Genomic DNA, 11,761 nt, shown 5'->3' with positions numbered 1-11,761 from the left:
GTGTAGGTAATAGAAGCTTGTGTTCTGCTTTCTTCTGGCTTGTCTGGGTTTCGCCTTCTGTTTACAGGGGTAACAACTAGAAGACCCATTAAAAATGTGTTCTGTTTGACGTTGTCTTCACACAAATCGAAATCATTAAAAAGCTTGAGTTTGTGGTCGAATTCTAGTAGCTCACTACATCCTTTCTTACACTTGCAGTTTACCTAAACAAAATCAAAAGCTTAACCGGCATACAGTTGTAATTTACTGTAAACCACTTAGCTCGGCTTTCAACTCTTCAATGTATTGATTTTTCTTCAAATCCGTTTTCCACGAAACGTCTAATAAAAGAAAATAATTTTGCGACAACAGCATAAAAATAAAAATATTGGGGTTACGGTGTAAGCTTAAGCCTATGCTTGGACATCAACAGCCTAACCTATTTAGTCTAAAACATAATCCCAAATTAGTTAGTGAAACTTTTCCGATGGGAAATAAAGTAAGGGACTGTGTTATAGTGCCTTGTCCTTATATTACTTAACAAGAAACTGTATTGATAATGTTGTACTAACCGACTGAGCAGATGGTGGTACTTTTGCTGGTTTGATTACTCCTTTATTTCCTGTATATGCCTGGCCGCGACTCCTTCTTTTCTTTGCATCATCTTTCCAGCAACCTTCACCTTTAATTCGCCTCTTTGTTTGAGTTATATTTTCCTCAGAAACATGTACAACCTCTTCACGATTCATTACTTCCATGTATAATATATAAAATTAAAACCAAATCAATTACCAACCAACATAATGTTTAACCTCATACATGTAACCTAGAGCACAGCAAACTATTGTGTAAATATAGCCCGTTCTTAACTGTCTGCTGTCTTGCACGTAGCCCGCTTTTCATCGCATGTCTCACTAGCCCGCGCACTATCTATCGGATTGTTTTAGAACTATTTCCAGATTTTTATATCACATAGCCCGTCTTTCATCGAATGTGCCTCAGTAAATAGCACACATTTCAGGTTCAAACTCACTTTTCGATTTTCTGTCACCTAGCCCGGTTATAATTTCAACTCTTCAATTTTAAGTATCAATTTTATCTCAACGACTCAACCAGTGAAAATCACCAAAATCGTCAAAACTTGAATCTGTAGAAAGCTTTTCTTTGGTATTTTCCTTCCGGAAGTGATTTTATTGTTTTGTTTCTCGATAATATTATATATGTATTAGTCGGCGTTGAATTAATACCTAAAATCAACGTCCTAACATAATTCTAAGTAACACTTTTACCTCAATCACTCAACCAGTGAAATCCAAAACAGTCAAAACTTGAATCTGTAGATAGCTTTTCTTCGGTATTTACCGACCGAAAGTGATTTTTTCTCGATAATTATATAGGTACAGTGTGCAGTTTAACGATAACAAAAATCGTCGTCCTAACTCAACCGAAAACATCACGTTTACCTCAATCACTGAAGTCCAAATTAGTTGGTTCTAATCAGTAGAGATTTTCAAGTGTATTTTCCGACCAAAAGGGATTTTTTTAATTTTTTCGATAATTATATACACGTCTACAGTTTAATGATACCTAAAATCAACGTCATAACTTAATTCTAAGCGGTCATTTTACGTCAAAACTTGAATCTGTAGAGAGCTTTTCTTCGGTATTTACCGACCAGAAGTGATTTTTTTCTCGATAATTATATAGTTAGTCAAGTACAGTTTAATGATAAAAAAAATCGACGCCCTAACTCAATCAAAAATACCACTTTTACCTCAATAACTGAAGTCCGAAGTAGTTGAAGTTCTAATCATTAGTTTTTATGTGTATTTTATTTCTGACCGAAAGTGATTTTTTGTTTTTTCCTATCATTATGCACTCGTCTACAGTGTAATGATACAAAAAATCGTCATTATAACTCATTCATAAATACCTCAATCAGTGAAATTGAAAGCAGCCGAACTTCTAATCAGTTTTCCGATGCATTTTCCGACCGTTAGTTTGGTCGGTACCCAAGCAACGCTAGAAAATTGCCCTCCTTTTCTAAAGTGATTTCGGCCGTCAGTGGCCCAATGTCCCCGAAGGGGTATTTCATTTTCTCCACAGAATATACAGTTGTGTCAATTATACGCTTGAGTGAAGTTATGTTTTATTCTTCTTCTTTCTTATCCAGTGAATGCAACATCACATTGGTGCCTTCTACTCGGCCAGAATCGAACTTCGTAAAGTTTCTGTAGCTATACAAGAAAATTTCTCGTACTAAAGTTGCTGTGAGAGTTGAATTTGCCTATTACATCTTTCCACTTTCTATAAGGCGTAGTTACTAAAGCTCCATATTTTTGGTATTTACCTTTTACCAGTGAACTCACTGGCAAATAACACACAAAACGCCCCCCGGATCTCCGGTTACGGACCCCCCCCCCCCGAACGAAATTTCTGGCTACGCTATTGGTCGATATAACAATTATTTATATGCCAAAATGGAAACATTTTAATCAGAGAAAATACTACTTACCGTGTTTTTAACCATTTCGATACACTCTCATTCCGACCTCCACCAAAATTAACGCGGCTGATGATCAATTCCTTTTTTAGATCTGAATAAAAAACAGGTTTTGTGTTTTTACAGTGCATACTGTCTCCTTCCCTTATTTTACAACTCCTAGTTAACCAGTCTCTGGAGGTTTTTACCTCGATTTCAGCCGTCAATTTTGGTACCGTATTGTAAAGACGCTATTATGCTTGTGCTGTGTTGTACAAGTTTAGAGAGTACTTTGCTTTGATTTTGTATACAATCTTTTGGTGGAGAGCTGATGTAAGAGAACTTGTAAGATCAGAGCGTGGCTGCTGCTTGGATGTGTGACCCTTAGCGATCATGTCGTTGAAAGCAGCCCGCCTTCCCGGCCATTGGTGGTGGTTCGGGTCACCTTTAAGCCGTTGACTTCTTTACTTTACTTTACTGTTCACTTTACTTTATAATTACGTTCAGTCGGTTTAACATAGCTTTAACCTCAATAAAAAGCAAGCAGAGCAGTATTTATATTATACTTACATCGAAGTGTCTTATCACCAGGTGTCGCGTGGCAGGTTTCGCAGAGCTTGCATGCACACTTCCAAATCTGTAGCTTAGTTCATCGTCGAGATGTCTCAAGGGCAGGTAGAAAGACGGACACTCATAAGGAAACGTTTACATCTCCTCCGGAAGGAAAAAGAGAAACTGTGTCAGTTTACCGAGTCGTTCCCTTCCATGACGATCATTCCAATTCGATGGTTGGATATGCATTATCAGAGAAAACATTGTTGTGTATGTTGAAGATGGAGTTTATATTGGCTGTTCTTATTCAATCACTACATTTAAATCTCAGTTTTTGTAAAGTTTCTGAAGAAAGATGCCCTTCGAAAGGCCTCGCATAATATAAAAATTATAAATATTGATTCTTGTAATTACAATGTAGTGGTTGCATTATTGTGTATGTAGAAATTAAGTTTCAATCAAAGTTTAAAATCAATACGTGAAATCTTTCTCGAGATATCTTGCCACATAATGCATCCCCAATTTTATTCATTAAATTAGGTTTCATAGCAGCGTTCAAGTAATAAAAGTTCTGGTAAGCTAAGGAAAGTACTACAATGAAAGAGTGCTCTGAAATCACATCTTGTTACCAAGTTTTAACATCGATTTTATACTCGTTTCCTTTTACTTCTTTTTACTATGAATAAAAGTCACACGTTTAAATCTAAAATGATTAAATTTAGTTTATTTACAAATTTGTTTGTTCTGTTTTTTCTCGTTGCCATCATGGATACCCATAAAATCAATGTAAACATATTTGCTAACGCTCATCCAAATTTCCTGGAGTGACATGTACCATCGAACTCGATTTTTGTAATATATAATTGAAACTTCATGCAATATTTCATTTCAATTGATCAGTTCGTTTTCGAGATACCGTCGGGGTAGACAGACACGCAGAAATTAAATTTCTCTAGCCTCGCAAGTACTGTGCTTTGCCAAGGATCTGCCAATAATGTACGTTGGGTAAAGTGAATGAAGCGGTAGCTGAGAATAATTTTTTTAGTGGCCCAATTATAAAACATTGGATCGAAAATCATTGCAATATGACAATATCTTAGGGCTAACGATGATCACATTTTATTATAGATTAACTCATTTAAATTTCTCAATATAACGTAACTTACTCTTCACAAATGCAAGCTATTTTCAGTTAGTTGTGTTTAAATTGCCTAACTAAATACAGTTTGGGGCAGTTCTTTTTATTAATAGTTAAATGAATTATATACGTAATATTTATCTGAATTAATAAATATAGCGATTTTGCATAGTTTTGTATCTAAGTACATGGAGGACGAGCGTTTAACAATCATTTCCTGTGTGAGCACACGCGTTTGATGTAACATTTATTGTATTTTATTGACGTATTACGATTGTGACAGTAACAGAATGGCTAGCTCGCGGCGGTAACTAATCAGCAGTTTCAGACCGTGTTCCAGCTGATTCCATTATACACATGGTCGACTGCGAATCTGCAGCTGATGTTAATTTTCTGCTCTACAACTTCAAAATACACTAGGAACTTTGTAAAGGCTCAACACATTGAATTTAACACGAGTAAGCGATTTGATGCTTTTCAAATCAATTCGCTTGTGTTTTTTTTTTTTTTTTTTTTTATTGGAAACGTTCAGTAAATTTATTAAACAATTTAAGTATAGTTTTATAATTGTGAACATAAAGTAACAACACATTTACATATATATATATATATATATATATATATATATATACTTTATGTTCACAATTATAAAACTATACTTTTTATGTGTTTACTGAACGTTTCCAATAAATAAAACACAAGCGAATGGAGATATATATATATATATATATATATATATATATATATATATATATATATATATATAGTCATATAGGATGTTATATATATATATATGACATCGATTATATATAAGATAACGTTATAGGATTTTTTATATCCTATATCGTTTTATATATATATATACAGTATATATAGCTTATATGTATAACGTTTTAATAAGTTAACACATGAGATAGAATATTATAATTTTTCGTGAAGATTCACGTTACGAGTACGTAAACTTGGACTTAAATTATACCAACCATCATTTGTAAAGTAACTACCATTGGTGGAACGATTTTACATTTTTATATCATATTTACGAAACGAAAGAATATAAATGTCAGAAACATTCACATAACTAGAAAAGAGACATAGCTTTTAGGATTGATTTAATCTAATATAACTCTGTAAATGTACGTCCACTTTTCGCGTTATCAAACGCTCTGTAAACTTTAACTAGCCGCGAGGCTGCTGTCAAAATTCATTTTTATTCTTGTTTGTAATCTGATCAAAACATCTGATATTTCAAAGGCTTAGCCTTTTATGTTTATATTATATTAGAATATTTATGTCAGTATTATAATATTTGGTTTACAATAGTTCTCTTTAGAAAAATTAAAGTGGCCATCATTTTATAACCAGTGAAGGTATAATATTGTACGTAAACATTTTTTTCAGACATACTCTTACTACATTATTATTTCTAAATTAGATCGTTGATGTAACCTATTGAAGTAATGGTTCGCAAATATAGTTGATCTGACTTTTATCTAACAATAAGAATATGAAGAAAGTTTGCTAAAGAAATATACAGTACAATATATTATTAAAATACAGGATTGTTCACAGTAGCTGTCGAACTTCACTCTGAAGTTAGAAAGCGATCTTTATTTATAGAATACGTCATGAGAATAGTATCTGACATAATAACTTTTCATTAAAAATTATTCGTATTTATAACTGAATTGTTTCCTTACCAATAAAAATTGTTTGATCTAAGTTTTGAGTGTTGTTATAACACTAACACTATTCAATATTCAAGTATTACGTTAAATTAAATTATCAATTCATACCTAATTTTGAAACTCACCTTTCAATGTAAGTTGAGATATATTGAATATAATTTTTTATAAAAAATAAAATTTACAAATATTTTTAAAGAATTTACCATTTAATTTTTTTCCTTTATGTGTGCCTCGATCTATTCCTGGCACACAAAAGGATTGATTACAAAAGAACTTTATATCCTAAGTTGTAGTTAAATACGTACATGGGTTTATAATGGAATTATAATGGATAAACAGCTTTTATTCATAATCAACAAATTGTGTATATAAAATTATAAGTTAGGTTCAGACTCAATTTACCCAATTATTTTTATGTTCTTGACTTTTCCTTCGAAAATTGAACACTCATTACCTCAAACCCAATATAAAAGTATTTGTATTTACTTTAGTGTTCCTCTATTTTAATGTACCAGTTTTTGAAGTGAGTAGTTGTTGTCTTCCAATGTTTCGTTAATTTTGAAATAAAGGTTTCATAAATTAAGTCTAAATTTTGATACCTTCAAATCTTGTTTCTAATTGGATTCTAAAAAACACATGTACTGTGTCCAAGACGACAATTATATCCATTCATTGTTAGTTACAAGTTAGTTCATGAAAGTACAATGTTAGTTACAAAACATTTATCACTTACAAAGTCACCAGTTACTATTCATGTTCACCAGTTTTACATTTTTTATATACAGTGTAACACAGTTTTACTTTTATGAGGGGTTGGTAAAGGCAAATTCAATATTGATAGCTATAAATTTGGAATTTGATCATTTATTTCGAACAGTAAACCGCTTTTAAGTATTATACCTTAAATTGGATTTACTAATGTGCGTTAATATATAAGAACTTTTACATTGTGAACATATATTAATAATAATTTGTGAAATTAATTACATTGTATGTTTTCTATTGATCTGTCAAACGTTGCACCAAAGTGAAATGTACATGTTATTGATATCTTATCATGTTTCTATAACGAGGTTTGCATTTCAGTTGTATTGGTTTGTAAAATGTTTTTTTTTATTTGATTAAAGTTTAATTTTCATGTGTACTGACTGTATGTTTGTGTATTGGTCTTCTTGTATTTGTGTATGTGCTAATAATTCTACTAAATCATCTTTTTTTTTAACTTTCGTTTTTGAAACAGAAATTATAAAATAATTGAACACATTATTGACTTACAAACAAAATAATTTCTTCACAAAAGTTGTTACATTATCATGAACTATTTTCATTGTACTGTTTACTTCTAAAAGATTATATCTTAATAGCTGTAATTAACTGAATAGTAATATACGTTAACAGTTTGCTAAAATTATATTAACAACCTAAATTAATTTACAATGTTACTTCAATTTTACAATTTTACTTCAAAGGAAGAGGTATATAATAATTCAACACAATTTAATAGTAGCTTCTTTATATCTAAGAAATTATTTACAAATAATAGTATATCAACTTTACTCTTGCACAATACCGTATAATATCAGTTGTTTAGATTTTAACCTATCACGATGGAAACTGCATATAACATTTCTGAATCATTGTAGAAGCTTTCGAATACTGACAGGATACTATGTTCACGTAGCCAAGAAGGATTCTAGGATAATGGACAGCGGCTGATCGCCCCTATGTAAAGAACGTTCCTGCAATTGACAACTGCCAATTTGTAAGGTGGACAAATTGACATTACCGCAATCTTTTGCATAAAGGTGGTAACAATATATTCACCTGAGGCCGATTTGTCAGTATTTGTGTAACACTGGATAAATATAAATGTTTCAACAAAATAATAATAAATTAAGTACTTTTGAATTTAAATTTGTAAAATACTTTATTTGCCGCTTGTTACGAACAGAGGTAAGTGTAATATAACACAAATAAATCAGTAATTTACTTCTAGGGTTATTGACAACGCTACAATACATAATGAAAAGTCGGGAATACTATTTCCTTTGTCTGCATCCAACATTTAATGAAACTAAGTTATTAAAATACTAATGGTACCGTTCCATTCCTTTAAGAAAACTTAGGAACACTATTCTCTTATTTAAATCTACGTGAATTAAAATTTATTTGTACGTCGAGTAACCGCCCCTTTGATGATTTATATATTTTGAGATTAAGACTCTTGCAATTAAGTATGTACTTAATAATATCTTTTGAGTTAATCACGTATCACTTATGTATGTTCTCCTCTCGACTATGTAATACATACAAGGTGCTGAGAGTGGTGACTGGAGTATTGCCCCCCAGGAGGGTTCACTTCTGGCTGGGTTATTTATACTCGTACTTCCAGTTGAACTGGGTACAGCAAAATCGATGTGTCAGTTCTGTGCAATCCCATGGGAGTCCAACAGTGTCACATCACTAACAGAAAATGTCGAGATATTGGGGTAAAAGTGCGGATCTGGATCGATGTGCCTAGTCTACTGCTGAGGGTTGCTATTGGAGTGGGTAAAACTCCCTTATGCTGTTCTTAGCCTAAACAACACGTGACTACCTTCTCCTTCCCGCTTTGATTGCAAGATGTAGCGCTCACTATCCCTCCTCATGGGATCTCGACGGGAGGCGGCCCTAACCACCAACCTTGCCCGTCCTGAATACCCTGTTACTCCGGAAGCAAGAACAAAGGTGCTTTTAAGACAAAGTGCAATCCCCAGACTAAGGGGAGGGGTTACCTCCACTTTTTATCCTTAGTTAAAAAATCTTAATTAACTTGTACTCAAATAAAGATAATAAATCTATGCAATTTAAAGTTTGTTATTGATGATGGAAGGTTTGAAAGGGTAACAGGATTTCAGACATTTGCCTTGTAGTCTGTGCTGGTGTGATGTGTGGTAGTAATCCTCGTGCTTGTGATTTGTGCTCGGGATTTGCATCCTGTGCAGTGGCAACTCCTGGACTGGACTCCAAGAAGCTTTTGGGTATGTTTGAACACTTTTCTTCCCCTTCTTTACTTCTTTATGTTCGTTGTTTTAGTATTCCTCGGAACGTTGTTTTAGTAGTCCTCGGAACGTTGTGTTATAACTTTTATAACCTTTAGCGATGGTAAATGTCCGAAATCCTGTTACCCTTTCAAATAATAGTTAACGAACTAGAGGTAAATTCTTATAGGTAATAAGTATGTTATATACCTATAGTTAACCTATAGGTAATAGGTTAATTATAGTTATCTTAATATTTCAAAACCTTATAAACTGTGAGGATACTTTGAATTCAGAACAATTTTAATAAGACTGCTGTAAGGTAAAAGAATTCCAAAATATCGGAAACTACATTATCATATCAAACATTATACAACGCGTACGCTGCCACACACACACACACACACACACACACACACACACACACACACTCTCTTAAAATTTGTTTAGCACTAGTAGCCGTTGTAAATAATTTCCTAAAACTAATGCATTTACGTCATATATATATATATATATATATATATATATATATATATATATATATATATATATATATATATATATATATATATATATAAATTTATTATAAAACTGTAGTTTACCATTTCTTAGCCTAATTCAAACTAAAATCTAAATTTAAAGAATATGTTGCTGGTAACTTGTACTCTAAAATCAAAACCCCCGAGACTGGGCGTGGCCAGGCGCAGACAAAAAAGTACTCCCGATGGTATTATGCAGGCAGGATATAAAGGAGATGCCTTTGAAAACACTTGGCTATTCAACATCCACAAGGCAAGACTGTTTGATCTCCTTCTTTTATGCTGACTTGTATCTGAGCTGCGTCTTTAATTTAAACATGTTTAATACATTAGGAGAACACACATTTAACAAGTACGTCTTAAACAGATGATAACTATAATAAGGCATTTCTATGTATTTTAACCTTTTATATTATAAAAAGTTAAACCACACATATTTTTACGGAAATGTATTAATATTTGGAGTGTCTAACACTACACAAGAAGGTAATAATGCTAATATACTCGCATGTGTTATATTTATCTTTTACTAGTTACATTTATATATATATATATATATATATATATATATATATATATATATATATATTCTTACAAAAGGAAACAAACAGATCGTTTAGTAAAGGTTATATTTCGATTATTTCTAATCTTACCCATATCGTATAGGCTAACCCTAAAAATATAAAAACTTCATAAAATACAAAATATTTACAAAATAAAGTATTAATTGTAATAAAGTATACAATATACACTTATGTATTTAGTGGGAATGTTAAGTTTAGCTTCACATCACCTTAGTGCAGCGGCTTGAATCTGACGTAGGCCTACTTACAGACTTGACTCCTGGAATTTGGAGTCATGTTCATCTGAAGATATACATAAAATTTCAGCGAAGAAGTTCAAAATTAAACTCTGTACATAATTTTTACATTAGTGGTACCTAGACTACAAAATATAGTGTTATCTGGGTTAAGAGATAAACAATTTAGTGCACTACGCTGTTTTAGATTCGATCTCTAAGCACGGTGGAGTAACCGAGTGTTCTACATATAATATTGCAGGTACTAGGTTATCAGTATCTGGGTCCTGAAAAAAAGCTTGAAAAAGAGTGAAAAGGGAGATCCTGGTATAAATAAATTAGGATTGTAGGACTGTAGGTCCACGCCTAGTTTGACGAGGGTGGCTGACGTCACTTTTCTGCAGGGTAGGACAGTTAGTCCACGCCGACACCTGTGGACTAACTGTCCTACTTTTCAAAACTGACCTGGCCGTGCATTAGTTTTTCTACCTGCACTTATTCTTTATTTTGGTCAGTGATGCTTCCACTACATTCGCACAGCGTACTGCTAAAGCAGCAAATATTAACAACAGTTTACTCAAGCTATCACATATGAAGTGGATTACTAATAGGGATTATATCTTAACGAATTCCATATAGCATTATATTACTATCTGATTAATTTGGTTGGCATTGTCCTAATGAATCATAAACATCTACAGTAAGTTTGTATTAGTTATTCCTTATATTGGACCATCGTTTGTATAATACTGTATATACCAGTAGACACTATAATCGTTACAGACATTCTTAAGTTAGAAATGGCGTAACTAACCTGACTTTATTTTATGTATATAATTTCGTTTCATTCTTTTTGCAGCTGTCTTATGTAGTGTACTGAAAATTATTTAGCAGATATAGAGTTTAGATCTCGAAACATCCATTCAAGTGCTGCAGTGTGAGTACGACGATCCCTTATCAACCCCTCGTCAAAAGAAACCCGTGAGTCGGACAGTGGGTCCCAGGCCGGGGCCGTGGACCTACTGTCCACCCCTTAAGAAGTAGGTAAGAAATGCTTCCGGCAGTTTTATGACGTGGACCTACAGTCCGTTTACCATAAATTAGATAGAGCTGCAATGGAACATGATATTTCTATACAAAGAATATAGATACAGATTCTAGACGTATTGCAGATTTTACAAGATACATTTTATAAGATCAAGCAATGTATAGATTTCTATCAAAAGATGCTAATTTATGTGACAGATTTATTATCATCAAGTCTAGAATTTTATCAAACGATGTAAAAAGGTTTAGTTTTTATACTTATTCTACCATAAGTATTCGGATGATATTGAGAGAGCAGTATTTAAAGTTTTTTATCCAATTGCTACTGAACATTTGAGCAAAATAAATAAAAAACCTGAGTTTTTCATTTTGGAGATAAGTTTTACTCATAAAAATTTCAACTTTATACTTCTGGAACTTTAATAAAACAAGAATCATATCTTAGAACAAATGATGTTAGATTAATTGATAGCTTCATACCGTTTTCATTTTCAAAAACTGAAGTAAGAAATCACAA

The sequence above is a fragment of the Homalodisca vitripennis genome, chromosome 4 (assembly GCF_021130785.1).
Source record: "Homalodisca vitripennis isolate AUS2020 chromosome 4, UT_GWSS_2.1, whole genome shotgun sequence".
Lineage (NCBI taxonomy): Eukaryota > Metazoa > Arthropoda > Insecta > Hemiptera > Cicadellidae > Homalodisca > Homalodisca vitripennis.
The sequence above is the reverse complement of the archived record's forward strand: the minus strand, read 5'-3'. Positions refer to the sequence as shown.